Source organism: Pinus tabuliformis, chromosome 4_2 (genome assembly GCF_031772625.1).
Source record: "Pinus tabuliformis cultivar Carrire ecotype Pingquan chromosome 4_2, CPIR1, whole genome shotgun sequence".
NCBI classification, from domain to species: domain Eukaryota; kingdom Viridiplantae; phylum Streptophyta; class Pinopsida; order Pinales; family Pinaceae; genus Pinus; species Pinus tabuliformis.
In genome coordinates this window covers 351283718-351304060 of record NC_142304.1, presented here as the reverse complement: position 1 = coordinate 351304060, position 20343 = coordinate 351283718, and the positions used below count along the sequence as shown (strand labels likewise).

Sequence of the window (20343 nt, the reverse complement as noted above, 5' to 3'; positions counted from 1 at the left end):
AATATTTTAATATAAAAAATAAAACTAATAAAAATATTTTTTAAAACAAAAATTCGAAAATCTAATATTATTATAACCTAATAAAAAAGGGGACAAGGTACCGAGGACGGGAGATGGATTTGTCAGACTGATAGCGATTATGTCCACTTATGATAGCACAAATGGAATGCGGATTAATGACGACGACAGGAAGAAAGGAAGTTTCAAGAAGCAAAGATGGCCGAGTAGAAATAAGTTAAGATATGCATGCAGTCGAACAAATCGAAGGAGGAAACCAGTTGTGCATCAGAGCAAGGTGAGGGGGAGAGTTACGAATTTGGAGCAGACGAGGGTAGAAGAAATGGCAGAGGGTCAAGACAGAGACATAGGAAGATGGACGAGAAGTAAGGAGGCTAGTCGAGAGACAAAAGGGAAGAGCCAAGTTGAGGAGAACATGCAGAAGATTTTTCTGAATATCCCAGATGAATCCGAGGATGAGTTTGATATACGGGATTATATTTTGGAGGAGGAACCCCGACGAGCACAGGCGGGTAAAGAAGGTAAGGGAAGGAAGTATAAGAATGAAGCAAAAGATCGGGAAGCAGACGAAGAGGACCAGGAAGCTGATGAACAAGCGACGGGTGGCAGATAAGGGAGGAGAATAGGAACGCGAGGGCAGAAGAAGGAAGGTGTTAACCAGAGAGGCAGAGGGGGATCTGGCGGACGAGGAGGACGAGGGAGTAGGGGTGAAAGATCAGAGTATGAAGAAGGAACTTCGAGTGAGGTCAGGGGAAGGAAAAGAGGCAAAAGAGATATGAGGAAGAAATTGCAGGAGGCTGAAGAGGCCTATTATCAGGATACGAACCCGAATATTCGAAGAATCATTGAGCAATTAGAGGAAGAAGCCATGCAGGAGCTTTCAGATCTAGAAATGGAAGATTGGGAGCAGTATCTGCCTGACCCGAGGCATACAAGAGGGAGAATGTACCTGTACAAACAATCTTTGCATGTTTATTGGGGAATGAAGAGATTATTAGCCAAAGCAATGGAGCAGGTGGCCATGGAAATGGTTGAATTGGCTCAAGGTATCCCTGTTCTAAAAAAGGAGCTGAAAAATATCCAAGTTACTTTACTTATGCAAGATAGAAAGATGGACGAGATTATGAAGATACTCCAGGCAAGCGGTATGGGAATCAAGATAGAGAAAGAGGCAAACCCGGATACAAGGAATCAGTAGAAGATGGAGCTGCGGCAAGGAGGTTTTTACTTTTAGTTTTGTTTTGATATATTAGTTGATCATGACTCAGATAAAAATCAGTTTGAATATAGTAAGATTAGACGGATATTTTGCATGGACAGATAGACTGGTTATATACTTTTTTTGGATGGCAGTTAAAAATTTCAAGTGGTCAAGAAACCCGGTTTCCCTTAAGGGCGGGTTGAGCCCTGCTTCTGTATGTAATGTGCTTTTTTTCCAGTAATAGAAACATAGAATCTCGCCTCAGCTTAAAAAAAAAACATATAAAACTTAAAAAAAAAAACATATAAAACTTAATATTATTAAAACCTATAAAACTTAATATTATTAAAAGCTATATGAAAACTTAATATTATTAAAACCTATAAAACTTAATATTATTAAAAGCTATATGATATTGTTAAAACCTACACTGGTGATTACATTTGTGTAAAGATTTCCACTAAACACAGTCATCCAAGTGCCAATGACGGAGTAAAAGAATTCTTTAACCATCAGTAGCACGGAAGAATGTAAACGACAATTACACACTTCAATACACTTGAATCTAGTTATTCTCAATTCAAATCACATTGTAATGCAGTCTCGTTTTATATGTGGTTAATTACAAGCGGCACAGTGAGTAAATATGTAAATATAAACATAGTTTAAATTTTAGATATATGAATTAGACATGTAAATCAATATTTGAAATTCTATTTATTGATTTAAAAGAAATCGCTGGAATATGTAAATATTTTATATTTTCAATTATAAAATAAGAATATATAATTAAAGAAATGATTATTTTGTTCACTCTTAATAGAAGTAATTAAAGAAATGATTATTTTGTTCACTCTTAATAGAAGAATGTCTATCAATAGAACATAATAATATTTAATAATGTATATATTTTATTTTTTTATTTTTAATGGTAAGAATTTTATTTTTATATTTTTAATATTCAATTTTTACAAAATTGGAACACATTCATTTATACAAATCTACATGTAATTCTTACCTGTTATTTAGAGAAATATATATCAGATAAATCTTTATCAAAACTGATTTTCATGAATTATAATTACTATCAATTGCCCCAATAAAAAATTGCAATAGCAATTGCCTCAAAGAGACTTGTTGAATTATATATATATGCACTAAGTAATAATGTGCATTGTGTATTGTATTTTGGAGTAGTAAAGTTTATATTTTTTGAAATAATTGTATTTATAGTTATACATTGTGGTGAATATGAGTAGCATATTAGAGGTGGTAAACCCAAGTGTATCAATGAAATTGTACAACTCACATAGAATCAAAGGATCATAGAGTAATGGAGAAGAGATGGAAGATTGAATTTTCGGATGATGCAATTGTCCATGAGCTTCAAATTAAATGTTGTTTATCACTTTTTTTTTTATAATGTGGTGGTCATAAATCTTGTGGCAAGTATACTAAATGATAATGGTGAAAGCATCATAGTTTTTTTATTTCTTGTCATATTCAACTTTTCATAGTAGATCATAGATCACTTTATTCCATCCATGAGTTTGATAATCTTTTGGACATCTAGTTGTTGGTTGATCTGGAAAAGCATAAATTGCATATCAACTAAGGTGGGCATCCTTGTAGTAGGGATTATTTTTTAGTTTGTATTCTAATGCCGTCATTACACACGATTTACAAACAAATAATTCGTAATCTTTTTTAGTAAAATTATGTCTTTTGACAATGAAGATGTTCAATTCAGAAACCATATGAGGTAAATAGTTGGAAATAGTACTGATGTCTTGGTGAAGCTGATTGTATAGCCACTGTATTTGTATTGACCTCTATGGGCATGAGTAACTTGTAGGATGGGGTTCACGAGTGTGATGTTCAATTCAGAAACCATATGAGGTAAATAGTTGGAAATAGTACTGATGTCTTTGTGAAGCTGATTGTATAGCCATTGTATTTGTATTGACTTGTATGGGCATGAGTAACTTGTAGCATGGGGTTCATGAGTGTAGTGAGCATTTCTTCAATTTGTGTTAAATTACTAAAGGGTAAGTGTTTTTGCATCAAGGTCCATTTTGTTTGAAAGAGAAAAACAATAAGTAGACTTAAATGCAATACAAAGAAAGCAAGAAAGATTATCATGCAAAAGTCTTGTTTTGAAACATGGGTATGACTTTTTTTTTCATATGGTGCAAACATGCATGGTAGAGAGTTTACCTATCTTTTCACGAAAGTGATGGTGCTCATCATTAGGGGGGTTGTATTGGTTTTGAAGAAAGTGAGGTGAATTGGTTTGCATTGTTGGGGGAGAGTTTGAGGTGGGAGGGGACGCAGTTGAAGCAATGAGATTTTTGTGTTTTTTTATAAATGAATCACCAACATGCATTTATTGTATCTTTGTTTTGTGCATAAAGAAGGAGATGGATATGGTCCCCCCATTTAATAGTCTCAATTATTTAATGAACATTGATAATTACTAAAAGGGATAAATCCCAGGGGTCATACTTCTTTGATGGGTATCTAGCCAGTGTGTAATGATGCATGTAACATTCCTAATTAGTGGAATCGATACCTTTGTCAGGTCATCATGTGGATTGTCCATCCAGTCAATTGAAATGAAATAAGGGGTTATGCTTTGCATCTGGCTAAAATCTTAAACCCTAAACCCTACCACTACAATGTTATTGGGAAACGTGTAACCGTTGATTCTGCACGCACCAAGTCATCGCTGACAGTGGACTATGCTTTGCGTTTTTCAAGTGGGTCTCTCGTAGACCACTGATTCAATAGTGGGCTTTTGTGGGTGATTTTGTAGCTCGTAATCAAATGCAATCTCTATTTTGTATGCTTTATCATGAATGTTTGAACATCAAAACAACCCATTATAAAACATGAAGGTTGTTGTTTTTATATTCATATGGTTTTCTTGGCTTTGATGTCCAATTGAAAATGTATTCAATTTGTGCATGTAGAACATCCTAAAACCACATATAAAGACGAAGATAATGTACATGTGCACTGATATTTTGCCTCATATAACTTTACATTGATGGTACTTTGGTCACCGTATGTATTAAAAAACATTGATGGTACTCTAGTCACCATATCTAGTAAAAAACACAGAGGCGGAGTTTAAGGGCATCCCTCAAGGAGTAATCAAGTTTAATTTGGATGTTTTAGACCCAGAGTGGGTGACTGTGCTACCAAATACATATGCCCTCATTCTATCCTTTGGCCAATGGTTTCTAAAATCAAAGGTTTACATTATGAAATATGAGGTAGCGGGTTGTCACAAATGTCAAGAAATTAAAGCCAAACATTTGGGATTTTACTTTTCCTTCAGACATATTATTCAAAATGTACTCAATGGAATCTGCTTACTGTTGAGATTCAAAGGCATTTCTTTCCTACAATCTTTCACAGTAAACCATTTTGAAAATGGCCAGTAGGACTCAAGAAGCACATTCTATTGTGAAGACATGGTCAAAACAAAGTCGGGATTCTCATCCGCCCTTTCATGCAAAATACATGTCAGTCAAACACAAGGTATCGAATCCGCGCGTCCTTAAACATTTAGTGTAAAAAGGTTACACGTTTTTGGAAAAATTATGGAAATTTTAGTATGATTTTGTTTAAATGGGATGAGAATTATTAAAAATCCAAGCTATAGCTCTTAAAGCTTTTTAATAATGCTAATTAATATTTACTATTAAAAAAAATGATTCAAGGATTCCAGAATCAATTAAAAAACGCATTTTTTGAATTGTGAACTCACGCACTGCGTAACCAGGACGAGATGGCAAACGTGTGTTAATGGCCTCCTCGGTTATTTAAGTTCCCAGTACTTCCACGATCAATTAAAATACGTGTGTTAATTCAAGTACTTCCACAATCAATTAAAAAACGCATTTTTTGAATTGTGACCTCACGCAATACGTAAACCAGGACGAGATGGCAAACGTGTGTTAATGGCCTCCTCGGTTATTTAAGTTCCCAGTGGCCCTTTTTGCATTATTTTATTTGCAGCAGCCGGCTAGTTACAGCAGGCTGTCCTCCCTTCCAGAAGGGGATTGAAAATCCCCATCTGTACCTTTCTATTATGGTGTAATCTAAGTTCGTTGTCGTAAGGAAGGTAGACCACTTGGGAATCTCGACGAAAACATGAATAACCTAACCGACGTTCTAGTAACCCACGTTCTAATAACTTATCCGCTTATAAAATAAATAATAACTTATCCATTTAAAAAATAAAAATAATAACTTATTCATTTAAAAAAGAAAATAAAAAAATCAATAACTTATTTACTTAAAAATAACTTACTTATTTAAAAATAAAAAAATAATAATTTATTTATTTAAAAAATAAAAAAATGTAAAAGCAAAATGTTATGGTTGATTATGGTTAATCATGGTTTAGTTAATTATTATTGAACATGGTTGACTATCATTTGACTATGTTCAACCACACTTGAATGTGATTGACTACAGTTAATCATGTTTTGAATATGATTGACCATATTTTGACTATGGTTCGTTTATTGTTGGCCATGATTTGACTATGGTTATTATTGCAATCATGGTTGTTGATGGGTAACCATGGTTTGACTATAGTTAACACTCGGTAATAGGCCTCCATGCAACTCAAAGAAATTGGAGACCATTAAAAATTATATTGGCAACAATTAAAAACTATATAACATAAACATATTATTATCAAGATGTTTTTAATATTAATGTGAATATTGATGTCGTCCTTATCATTATTATTATTAACAATTGTATTAAATTAATGTTATTAAATGTTACTAACAATGTTTTGTGTACATATGTTTTCACTGTTAGTCATCGTGAGTGAGTGCATGATATGTTGGTCAGGGCAGTTGGTTTGCTCACCCCCGACACTGTTGGAATCCTGCGGGAGCTGCGCGATGCAACACATTTGTATTGGTGACGACTCTGCTCGCTTCGGCGATATTTGTGCGATATTTGTACCAGTGATGACGTGTATATATACTCGCTTCGGTCATATGATGTATGATGCTTCTTCAGCGGGGGTTATATCCCCCACTGAAAAAAGAAAGAGTTTAGAATTGTATAAAATCTACTAGCAGTTGAAATCCAAAATTTATCGATAACATACTAATAATGTTATTATCAACATTAATATTAATATAAAAATTAATTATAAAAAAATTGGGAAATAATCACATAGATAATTTTATGGTGGATGCATTTCGAACCACATAATGTGGTTCATCATCAAGACTAAGATAGAAAGACTTGTCTAAAATTATAAATAAGTAATATAGAGATCCTAGGATCATAACAATTAAATTGGAATAGATATAAAATAAAAATTATTTTATTTAAAACTTCTAAAAGCTCATGAATTATCAAAGAAATTAAAGAGTTAATTTTTTTTTTTTATAAAAATTAATGAATAATACAAAAACAACAAAATAATGAAATACTGATAAATATATATCAATGAATACATACATTGTTATGTATGAATGGACCTCTAACTTAGAGAAGATGATATTTTTCACTAGAATCATAAGATATAAAAGATTGTGATTTTTTTTGTTTAAGATACATTTTTTAATGCATAAATAGATTCAACTCATTCCAAAAACCCTAAGGCCCTAGAATGTTACAGATTAAACAACTTAAACTCAATTTTTTAAAAATCTAAGAAAGTTTTTGGTTAAAATTAAACAAAAAAAAATGCCTTAAAAAATCATTTCCTCTACTAATTAAACTATGTCAAATATTATTCTTACATTGATAATATATATTTATGTTATAATTATTAATAATAATATTATTAATGTTATCAATATTGATATTATTTTTATCAAAAATAATATCAATATTTTTCTAAAGAAAATATTACTAATAATTAATATTAGTGTCATATAATTATTATTAATGTTATAGTGTTAACATTAATATTAGTGAAATTTATTATTAAAATATTATTAATAATAATCAATAATAATATTATTAACTATTACTTTAATATAAACATTAAAATTACTATAAAACTTACAATAAAACAAACATATAAATAGTAATAATAATCCAGATTGGATGTTTCTATGATTCATGATATAATGATGAATTATTGGTCTACGCGTTTCAAAACTCAATCTAGGTTCATCGTCAGGACCACTTTGAGGATCAAGACCAAGTTGCGTCTGTCTGAGATATATTTTAGCAATCTGTTGATCTTGCTCCTCAACCTTATCTTCATGATAAACATAGATTGAAATTCCAAATGCGTGGACCAATAATTCTCCATATAATTTTCTAGAAAAACTTAATCATTATAGTAATAATAAACTATATTAAAATTAATAATATTTAATGTTAAATATTATTAATAATATAAATAATATTATAAAACACTATTTTAATATAAAAATTAAAGCTAATATAAAATTAAAACTATTAAAAAAAATTGAAACAAAAGTAAGAAAATGTAATATTATTATAAATTTAATGAAACATTATTAAAACTTGATATTATTAAAATCTATAAAATATTGTTAAAACCTACCATGATGATTACATTTGTGTAAAGATGATCCACTCATACAAGTGTCAATTACGGAGTAAAAAAATTCTTTAACCATCATTAGCACACGGAGGAATGTAAACGACAATTACATTCTTCAATACACTTGAATCTATTATCAATTCAAACCACATTTAATGCAATCTAGTTTTTCTTAATCCTTATATGTGGTTAATTACAGGTGGCACCGTAAATATATTTAATCATATTTTGTAAATTTTTAATTTAATTAGAGTTTAAATATATGATTTAGACATACAAATTAATATTTGAAATTTTATTGGGCCTGGAGTATGCCCTAAAACTGCTTCTGCTTGGCTAAGAGCTCGTCTTCCTCGGACGTAAGGAAACAGGTTAACGGCCCAAGACCCAGAGGCATCTGGCAGCCCAAGACCCAGAGGCATCTGGCAGGAGTGATAGCCTGCTCCCTTACGGACCACCAGTGGGTTATTTCAGGTGGCGTGGTTTTCCTTGATAACAGTGATGTGTTAAACTAACATTCGCGGATAGCAGCCAGAGATGGCTGTCCTCACTGTTGGTTTGACAAACTGAGTTTGATAGGTTTTTCCACCTTTTGAAAAAAAAATATTTGAAATTTTATTTATTGATTTAGAAAAAACAATTAGAATAGGTCAATATCTTATCTTTTTAATTATAAAATTGGAATATGTATTCAATAAAATAATTAATTTGCTTATTTCTAATATTTAATTTTTATAAAATTTGAATGTCATGTTTCTATAAATTTACATTAAAAAAAATAAATCTATAAATTTACATTAAAAAAAAATAAAAATGATTAATTCTAAACTTCTCAGCTATAAACAATATAAAGAGAATAATTAATGCATTGAAGTGATAAATCTTTTCCTACAGAGGATATACGATATTCTATGGTATATTCATTAATGTTAGAATTTATTATCATTATATTTTTTGAATTCATTCATGTGATTTTATATATGGAAAGGTTGTGCATTGATACATGTTGAGATTTTCTGTTTTAAATAAAATAGGCAAAAAATCTCAGTGTGTGACAACAATAGAAATTTGTTGCTAGATTAGCTCCAGGTTGTTGGGAGAGAGTTAATGCATCTTAAATTTGATGTGAGAGGCAGTTAGATTCTCCTTGCTATAAAATAGGTATCCATACGGATGGTTTGTGGTGTGAGAGTTTGTGAGGATTTGATTAATTATGTAATCTCCTGTTTGATTAATAAAGATTGCTGATGCCTATGTTTGGTGGACGTAGCCCAGATTGGTTGGGTGAACCACGTTAAATTGCTTTGTCTCCTGTGCTTGATTTTATTTGTTGAGTATATGTTTTAATCTGTTGTGCATCTTAGCTCCAACAATTGGTATCAGAGCAATGTTGGAGGCATTGCACAGCGGAGGTGGTTGTTTTTTAGCAGTCCCGGAATGGTGATGCGTAGAAGTGCTGGTGCGTTGAATGGTGCGCACTGCTGTCCAACGGAACTGCTGCGTGGAGATCGTGGTTGAGCGGGAGTGTTTCACATATTACGCTGGTAAACATTGCTGCGTGGAAGTAAATAAAATCATTTTGACTTTTTTAAGGATTCAAAGCGTTATATTTTCGATTTATTTCTTTCAAAAATGACTCATGAGCGAAGTTCTTAATATCGATGAACTTTCATTTTCAAATAAATCGATGAACTTTCACTTTCAAATAAATCGATGAACTTTTCACTTTCGTGGATATGTTATAAACCTGCATGGCGGTTGATGAACAACACATGTGTTTGGTTTAGCTGTGTGCTGCCTGTAGGTACTGCGTGGAGAACACGCAGAGGGACGCAGAACAACAAATTTTGTTTTTTAAAGTGCGCATTGTTAAATTAAATAACAAAAGGGGCTGTTTGTGGCTAAGAATACAATCTATAATATCGCCATCAGGAAAACAAAATGGTACCAAGTGCGTAATACCTGTTTGACTGCGGTGGAGGATAAGGAGTTAGATGATTGCTGCGTGTGTCCACTACTGCTGGTGCGTAGCTGTTGTATTAAAAACTTGCGGTGGACAAAACATACCTGCATCTGTTAGCACTTCTTATGGTGCGTATCACTGATGTATGGGCGAGCGTTGACAGTCTATAAATTAAACTCCGGGAATAAATAAGAGCCCAGTTCTAAAAACGGTGGAAACAACACGTCGAACTCCAGATGCAGCTGCGTATTGATTGGGTGCAGCTGCGTATTGATTGGGTGCTGCTGCAGATACGTGTAATGCCAGAACACGCAGAAACAAATTGGTGAGTGCGTTTTGTTTTTTTTTTGTTAAAAGTTTTCCGCCTGGCGCGGGTTATTCCAATACAGTCGCGCCAACCAACTGAAATGGCGCGGATCCTATTCAATTAAGTGCGCCAATGCGCTAATTTGCTGATCAGCGCGTATTTGAGAGGTATACTCGCGCCATTTTGTCAACACTTACAACGTTTTTTAAAAGGCGCGGTTCTTGTGGTCATCAGCAAGCGCCATTTGTTTTTTAAATTGAAATCTGAGATTTAAACAACAAAGCAAAGGGGGTTGTTTTTTTTTTAAATAAAGAAGGTAAACTGAGGCATAGGCATTTATTGAGATTCAATTTTTTTTTTTAAATTGAAATTGGAGATTCTTTGTTTTAGACGAGATGGCGAAAACTCAGAGTGCCCGATTTGAAATCGAGAAATTTAACGGCAAAAATAATTTCGAGATCTGGAAGGTAAAGATGCATGATCTCCTGGTACAGCAGGGCGTGGCAAAGGCGTTGTTGGGTAGATCCAAACTGCCTTACCCCGTGACAGATGATGAGTGGAATGAATTGGATGGAAGAGCCTTGAGCGGAATTCGGTTGTGTTTGGCTGATGATGTTTTATTTAACATTGTGTCAGAGAAGACTGCAGCTGGTTTGTGGACGAAGTTGGAGAAGCTGTATATGACGAAATCTTTGACAAATCGGATTCTCCTGAAGCGTCTGCTATACAGTCTGCGAATGAAGGAAGATACTTCCATTACTGACCATTTGAATGTTTTTAATACTTTAATGGTGCAATTAGAAAGCATAGAAGTAAAAATTGAAGCCGAGGATAAAGCCATAACTTTATTGTGCTCATTGCCTGAGTCATGGGATCATTTTGTCACGTCTATAAGTCTTAGTTCATACGAAACCATTGAATTTGATGATGTTGTCGGAGCTTTGTTGTCCAAGGAGACCAGGAAGCGGTCGAATGCTGACACCTCTACATCAGAGGCAATGATGGCTAGAGGTCGTTCTAGAGAAAGACGGTCTGGTAAGCGCAGCAATTCGCGTTCAAAGTCCAAGGGGAAGAAGAGTGAAGTCAAGTGCTGGTTCTGTGGCAAATCAGGGCATTTGAAGAAGGATTGCTGGAAGCGACAACAAACTTCTAAAGAAGCTTCATCGACAGAAAAGAAGGAAGCAAACACGACTGATATAGGTTCAGCATCTGGTTCAGGTATGAGCGACGAAGTCTTATCAGTTAATTTGTCAAATCATGATCAACATTGGTTGCTAGATTCCGGTGCATCAAACCACATGTGTATTCATAGAGACTGGTTTAAGACATATAGATCAGTGAATGATGGATTCGTGTACATGGGTAATGATGTCACATCTAATATTGTGGGAGTAGGGAGTATACAGCTGCAAATGTTTGATGGGACAACCAAAATGTTAACTGATGTAAGACATGTACTAGATTTAAGAAAAAATCTAATTTCACTGGGGGCACTTGATACAAATGGATATAAAATTGTTATTCAAGGTGGAGTAATGAAAATTTACAAAGGTATTTTACTAGTAATGAAAGCTAATAAAGTAGGAAATATGTTTCAGTGAGAAGGAAGAACAGGGTCAGTTCATGTCTCTACGGTGTCTGACCATGAAAATAGTTCCATTCGCCTATGGCATCAGAGGTTGGGCCATATGAGTGAAAGAGGGTTAAAGATTTTGGGTGATCGCAAGCTACTTCCTAATCTAAGATCTGGAAAGTTAGATTTCTGTAAACATTGTCTGTTTGGAAAACAAAGTAAACAAAAGTTTAAAACAGGCAAACATACTAGTAAAGGAATACTTGATTATATCCATTCAGATGTTTGGGGTCCAACACCTACAACCTCGTATGGTGGCTCGTCGTATTTTGTGTCGTTTATTGATGACTTTTCTAGGAAAGTATGGGTCTACATGTTGAAAAGGAAGTCTGATGTGTTTTCAGTTTTCAAGCAGTTTAGAGCATTGGTAGAAAACAACACTGGTAGAACAATAAAATGTTTAAGAACTGAAAATGGTGGTGAGTTTACTTCCAAGGAGTTTGACAACTATTGCAAGGATGCAGGGATCGAGAGACATAAGACCACGGTTTATACTCCTCAGCAGAATGGAGTTGCTGAACGCATGAACAGGACTCTTCTAGAGAGAGCAAGGAGTATGTTGAGTAACGCCGGGTTGCAAAAGGAGTTGTGGACGTAAGCGGTGGCAACAACTTGTTATGTGATAAACCGATCTCCATCAACGACGATAGGCTGCAAGATTCCGCAAGAGGTATGGAAAGGACAACCTTGTGACTATTCTAAACTCAGAGTGTTTGGTTGTGATGCATATGCTCTAGTGCCTAAACATCAGTGAACTAAATTAGATCCGAAATCGAAAAGGTATGTCTTTTTTGGGTATGGTGATGGAACGAAGGGATTTAAATTGTGGGATCCTACTACCCGCAAAATCATCATCAACAAAGATGTAAAGTTTGATGAATCCTCTCTTGTACAGTTAGATGTAGATAATAAATTGAAACAGGATGATGTATATGATTTCCAGCACATTCAGTTTGACAGCACTTCTAATGATAGTCATGACGACCATTCAAATTCTAGTCATGAACAAGTTTCAGAATCAGATTATGAACAGGGTTCAGATGGAGGACATGAACAGGTCTCAGATGGCGATCATGAAGAAGTTCCTACAGATAGTAGACAGCCAATTGTGGAAGCACCAAAAACATCCTTAAGGAGGTCTACAAGGATCAAACGCCCTCCGAGAAGGTATGATGATTATGTTACTTCAGTTGCTTTGACCGCTAATGATGATGAACCTTTGTGTTATCAGGAAGCTGTAGAAGGTTCAAAGAGTGACAAATGGAAAGCAGCCATGAAGGAAGAAATGATGGCCTTAGGTAAGAAATGCACATGGGATCTGGTTGAACTTCCCAAAGGCCGGAAAACTGTGGGATGTAAGTGGGTGTTCAAGGTGAAACGGGGTGTGAATGATACGGAAGACAGGTACAAAGCGAGGCTAGATGCAAAAGGGTTTTCTCAGAAAGCCGGCATTGACTTTCATGAGATTTTTTCACCAGTTGTTAAAATAGTTTCAATTAGAATTGTGTTAGCATTAGTGGATTTTCTTGATTTGGAGTTGCAACAATTAGATGTTAAGACTGCATTTCTACATGGAGACTTAGATGAGGAAATTTATATGGAACAACCAGAAGGGTTTGTTCAGCATCGTAATGAGAAATTTGTCTGCAGGCTCAAGAAGTCATTATATGGCCTGAAGCAATCGCCTCGGCAGTGGTATAAGAAGTTTGATTCTTTCATGTTGAGTCAGAAATATGTAAGAAGTGAATATGATCATTGTGTTTACTTTAAGCAGTTAAGTAATGGCATGTTCATTATCTTAGTGTTGTATGTTGACGATATGCTTTTAGCAAGTAAAAGCATTGAAGAAATCAACAGGTTGAAGACTCAGATGGCAAGGACGTTTGATATGAAAGATCTAGGAGCAGCAAGACAGATTTTGGGCATGGAGATTTTCAGAGACATGGGCAATGGTAAGCTGTGGCTATCACAACAGAAGTATGTTGAGAAAATACTTTTGAGGTTTGGTATGAACAATGTGAAGCCTGTGTCAGTCCCTTTAGCTTCCCATTTCAAGCTTTCTTCGAGTTTATGTCCTAATTCAGATGAAGAAAAGGAATTTATGTCTCGAATTCCATATGCTAATGTAGTAGGGTGTTTAATGTATGCGATGGTGTGTACGCGACCAGATATTTCACATGCAGTTGGGGTTGTCAGCAGGTATATGGAAAATCCGGGTAAAGAACACTGGTCAGCAGTGAAATGGGTGCTTCGGTATTTGAGAGGCACAAGTAGTTATTGTATTACTTACAATAAGAGTAGTGAATATGTTTGCGGATATGTTGATTCTGATTTTGCAGGTGATTTGGATAAGAGATGGTCAACTTCAGGGTATGTCTTTACTCTTGCAGGTGGAGCTATTAGCTGGATGTCAAAGCTACAAAACATTGTTGCTTTATCCACTACTGAAGCAGAATACATTGCTGCTTTGCATGCTTGCAAAGAGGCGGTTTGATTGAAAGGTTTGCTTGGTGAGTTTGGTAGGTTACAGGACAACATTAGGTTACTTTGTGATAGTCAAAGTGCAATACATTTGGCTAAAAATCTGGCCTATCATAGTAAATCAAAGCATATTCCAATTAAGTACCATTTTGTAAGACAGGTTATCACTGAAAGGGGAGTCTCTCTTGAAAAGTTGCATACAAAGGAAAGCTGTGCAGACATGTTCACGAAACCAGTTTTGTTGGAGAAGCTGCGTTGGTGTTTGGCTTCTCTTGGCTTGCAGAAAAGATAAAATAATAAACAAACAGGGCATCAGGCTAATTGTTGTCAAGGTGGAGATTGTTGAGATTTCCTGTTTTAAATAAAATAGGCAAAAAATCCCAGTGTGTGACAACAATAGAAATTTGTTGCTAGATTAGCTCCAAGTTGTTGGGAGAGAGTTAATGCATCCTAAATTTGATGTGAGAGGCAGTTAGATTCTCCTTGCTATAAAATAGGTATCCATACGGATGGTTTGTGGTGTGAGAGTTTGTGAGGATTTGATTAATTATGTAATCTCCTGTTTGATTAATAAAGATTGCTGATGCCTGTGTTTGGTGGACGTAGCCCAGATTGGTTGGGTGAACCATGTTAAATTGCTTTGTCTCCTGTGCTTGATTTTATTTGTTGAGTATATGTTTTAATCTGCTGTGCATCTTAGCTCCAACAATACAATGCATCTGCTCCTCTGAACGATGGCGGGAGCAGGTCTCTGGAGCCTTCCGCCTGCTCTCCAGTTGTTGATCCTTCCTCGGAAGCCTCGCCTCATCAACAATACTCAGCGACTGGGGTTCATCCAACGACAGCATGTAAACCCTTATCTCTTACGTCGACTAGTTTGTGAGGTAGAATGGTATGGTGTTTTGTTTCATCGAATTTGCAGAGCTAATGTTATGGCCCAAACTTATGGTTTGCTTACCCTTTTGATGTTACAATCGACCCTCCTCGGCTGCTACATGCTTACTTTGGTGGTGTGGTTAGTTGACTCATCTAGCATTCTGTTGCTTCAACGAAATGTATCAAACTCCTGGCCCTGGCAGGTACAATAGTCTTCCTTTCTTGCATGTCAGGTTCCTTCGGAGTCATCTCATTACTCGGAGAAGGTTATGCGAGGCACACCTTCTGGAGTCCTGTCAAGGTTTATTGTTTTACCCTATTGGGTATCCGAGTATGTGAAAGTTCTTGTTTTGAAATGTTATCAGGCGATGGTTCTGGATGTTTAGATTATGCTCCAGCTGGGTTTTATCGCTCCGGTTCTCCTAATTTACTTTCCATGACTGTTTGTGCAAAAGCCTTTAAGCTTTAATTTTTTTAATGTCGAATTTCGGAGCCTTTTCTCCTCATTTGGCTTTTTGGGTATGCGGCTAATCCTACCCCTCTGCAGGAGGCATTTCTTAATATAATTTTTATCAGTAGTTTTGATTCTAATAGTCCTCATTAAGAGGGTTTATAGGTTTACTATGTGATTTGTTTAAATGAACCGCTACTTAAATGTAAAGAGACTTAAGAGGATCTTTATACCCTTGATTGAATTCCATTCTCCTCTTCTCGAATTTTGGTTTATCAATAGTTCTTCATTGTTTTAATGTAATGAATATATCAGTTCGCGCTTTCCAGAAATGGTTGATAGCTTGTTGATTATGTTCTATAGTATTTGTAGTTACTGTTGAAAGTAACTTTGTTGATTTTGTTCTATAATACTTGTAGTTATTGTTGAAAGTACCGGGGTTTTCGACCCAAGTTCTAACATTACTATGCTTCATAGTATACACTGGCAAAAACCCGTGGAGGGTTCTCGTCCTTTGGACTGATAATTAATTCTAGGGTTTCTTATTTTATGTGCAATTTCTTCCTCGACAGACCACCGTAATTCGGTTAACATTTAGTTATTGAAAACTAGTATTTTCTCGTTTTCTTTTGTTCAAGGTAATTTCCTTAGCAAAATGCGGATTTGGCATAACTATGGTTTGGTCCTAAATATCAGTTTCTTATTCTTTACAACTTTGTATGAGAATGAAAAGAATTTATTTTGAATATTCAGTCATGTTAAAATAATTCTTTCCAGAACTGTAATACTATTGTTGACAGATTAAGTTTTATTTGGGGATTCCCTCCTTTGATTTCTATCTTCCCTTTTAAAGGGGTTTGTGTGGTATTCATTTTAAGAATTATTCTTCTAAGGATTTTGCTGCTCTTGCTACAAATTTGCGGAGTTTTTAGGTAATTACTGTATATACTAGGATCCGGTTACAAATTGCTACTATAGACCATCATTCTTAAATGCTCTAAAGAAATATCATTTTTTCAAATTTTATTGCAGCCTTAATCTCACATCATAATTAATTACAACAAGTTTACAATACTTATCTGGTTCCAGATGTAACCACAATGAACTCTTGAAGTCAAATAACTAAGTTATCAGATTTTCCTCCCAACCTTGAGACTTGCCTTCAGGCCCAAGTCTCCCTCTGAGCTACTACTCACACGCAAGTCTCCCCCTGAGCTGCTCACACGCAAGTCTCCCCCTGAGCTGTTACTCACACGTAGGATGTTTCCTCCAAAACTATCAGTCTTATTTGTCACAACTATCTAGTCTTAACCAGACTTAGCTTTCTGGGAATTCTGCCTGACTCTTCATCACAAAACCCTTTCTCTTTATTTTCCCCCTTTCATCTCAGGTACCAATACCCTCTTGATTCCCTTTCCTTGAGAATAAATCTTCAAGGAAGTAGTTAGGGATACGTAACTTCCTATCCTAACTACTTGACATGTGAGAACCATATGATTGTCATTGTGAAGATATTTACCACATGTAAAACTTTAATAAAAGTAATAAATTTATAAAATTAAATAGCAACGCTCAGTTTGTTTATTGCAGTAATTAAATATTTACAATTAGTGGGGGACATCACATTGAACACATTCATTTATACAAATTTACATGTAATTATCACGTGTTATTTAGAAAAATATATATTAAATAAATCTTTATCAAAATTGATTTTAGTCAACTATAATTACTGGAAATTGCCCGAACAAGTTGCAAAGAATGTCATAAAATTATTGAATTGAAAAAAATATACTTTAATTGATATATTAAATTTAAGTTTTTTAATATCTATACAAATTTACATGTAATTATCACATGTTATTTAGAAAAATATATATTAAATAAATCTTTATCAAAATTGATTTTAGTCAACTATAATTACTAGAAATTTCCCGAACAAGTTGCAAAGAATGTCATAAAATTATTGAATTGAAAAAAATATACTTTAATTGATATATTAAATTTAATTTTTTTAATATATATATATATATATATATATATATATATATATATATATATATATATATATAGGTACTAAGCAACAATGTAGAGTGTGCATTGTATTCTGGATTAGTAAAGCCTATATGTTTTGAAATAATTATATTTATATTTATAGGTTGTGTTGAACATGAGTAGTACATTAGAGGTGGTAAACGCAAGTGTATCAATGAAATTGTACAACCCACATGAAACCAAAGCATCATAAAGTAATGGAGAAGAGATGGAAGATTGAATTTTTGGATGATGCAATTGTCCATGAGCCTCAAATCGAATGTTATTTATCACATTTTTTTTATAACGTGGTGGTCATAAATCTTGTGGGGAGTATACTCAATGATGATGGTAAAAAAAACTAGGCATACAGAATCATGGTTTTTTTTTTGTCATCTTCAACTTTTCATAGTAGATCATAGATCACTTTATTCCATCGATGAGTTTGATAATCTTTTGGGCATTTAGTTGTAGGTTGATCTGGGAAAGCATTAATTGCAGATCAGCTGAGGTGGACATCCTCATAGTAGGGATTGTTTTTTAGTTTGTATTCCAATGCTACCATTACATGTGATTTACAAACAAATAATTTGTAATCCTTTTCAGTAGAATTGTGTCTTTTGACAATGAGGATGTTCAATTCAGAAACCATATGAGTTAAATAGCTGGCAATAGTATTGATATCGTGATGAAGCTGATTGTATGGCCATTGTATTTGTATTGACCTCTATGGGCATGAGTAACTTGTAGAATGGGGTTCACGAGTGCAGTGAGCGTTTCTTCAATTTGTGTTAAATTATGAAAGGGAAAGTGTTTGTGAATCAAGGTCCATCTTGTTTGAAATAGAAAAACGATAAGTAGACTTAGATGCAGTATAAATAAAGAAATAAATATTATCATGCAAAAGTCTTGTTTTGATACATGGCTATGAATTTTTTTCATATGGTGCAAACATGCATGGTAGAGAGTTTACCTATCCTTTCATGAAAGCGATGGTGCTCATCATTAGGGGGGTTGTATTGGTTTTGAAGAAGGTGAGGTGAATTGGTTTGCATTGTTGGGGGAGCATTTGAGGTGGGAGGGGACGTAATTGAAGCAACAAGATTTTTGTGTTTTTTATAAAGGAGTCGTCAACATGCATATATTGTATCTTTGTTTTGTGCATAAATAAGAAGATGGATCCAGGATGATTTAACTAATCCCCTAATTTAAAAGTCTCAATTATTTAATGAACATTGATATTTACTAAATGAGATAAATACCAAGGGTCATACTTCTTTGATGGGTATCTGACCAGTGTGTAATGATGCATGTAACATTCCTAATAAGTGGAGTCAATGTTTTTTCCAGGTCATCATGTGGATTGTCCATCCAGTCAATTGACATAAGGGGTTATGCTTTGCATCCTGTTAAAATATTAAACCCTAAACCCTACCACTACAATGTTATTGGGGAAACCTATCACCATTGATTCTATGTGCACCAACTCATCGATGGCAGTAGACTATGCTTTGCCTTTTTCAGGTGGATCCATCATATACCACTGATTCAATTGTGGACTTTTGTGGGCGATTTTGTAGCTCGTAATCAGATGCAATATCTAGTGTGTATGCTTTCTCATGTATGTTTGAACACCAAAACAACCCATACAAAATCGGAAGGTTGTTGTCTTTATATTCATATGGTTTTCTTGGCTTTGATGTCCAATTGAAAATGTATTCAATTTGTGCATGTAGAACATCCTAAAACCACATACAAAGATGAAGCTAATGTAAATGTGCACTGATATTTTGTATCATATAAATTTATATTGATGGTACTCTGGTCTCCATATCTATTAAAAAACATTGATGGTACTCTAGTCACCATATCTAGTAAAAAAAACAGAGATAAAGTTTAAGGGCATCCCTTAAGGAGTAATCAAGCTTCATTTGGATGTTTTAGGCCCAGAGTGGATGACTGTGCTACCAAATACGGATGTCATCATTCTGTACTCTGGCTAATGGTTTCTAATATTAGGTGTCTACATTATGAAATATGAGGTAATAGGTTGTCACAAGTGTCAAGAAATTAAAGCCAAGCAGTTGGCCTTTTATTTTTCCTTTAGACATGTTATTCAAGATGTACTCAATGGGATCCGCTTACTGTCAAGATTCAAAGGCATTTCCTTCCTGCAATCTTTCATAGTACACCATTTTGAAAATTGTAAGTGGGACTCAAGAGGCACATGCAATAGTGTAGTGCCCTACAAAAAGGATGAGGTAAATCTCAACGATGTTGAGAAAGAGATGCACAAGATATTTATGGATGAGTTTAAGTGTGGAAAAAAGGAAGAGGCTCCCAATGGCCTAATCGCAAAGCTGGTTGATACATACTACAATCTACTTAGGCCAAATGGGCATCTAGGCAAATACAAGGACTCTAATTTATATCAAACATCAGAAGTAATCAGCTTGTTGCAACTAACTGCCTACATTGATGCTTTCCTAGACCAATTGATACATGGAATGGAATTTTACTACAAATGAGCAAGGATATTTAATCATTTCCCTTCATAAATGTTATCCCTGTTTCCTTGCCTTTATTCTATCTAAAATGTTTTTTACCTTAGCATTAGTCCATCATTTATTTTTTCCATAAATCAATAGGAGCTAAACTCCAAAGAGCCCATTATTTTATTATGTTCACAGAAAGATGTTTCTAGGATTATCTTATTCCTAGGAAACATGTTAAATTTCAAAGAAGGTTCAAAGAATTTATTAATGTTATATTGTCACAGTAATAGGCTGTCAAAGTTATGTAGACAAAGAGCTTTGT

At 34.5% G+C, this 20343-nt stretch overlaps 1 pseudogene; it reads left to right on the top strand.

Moving 5' to 3' along the window:
* Nucleotides 1–793: 793 nt before the first annotated feature.
* Nucleotides 794–20068, top strand: LOC149169360 (protein trichome birefringence-like 24; annotated as a pseudogene).
* Nucleotides 20069–20343: the final 275 nt, after the last annotated feature.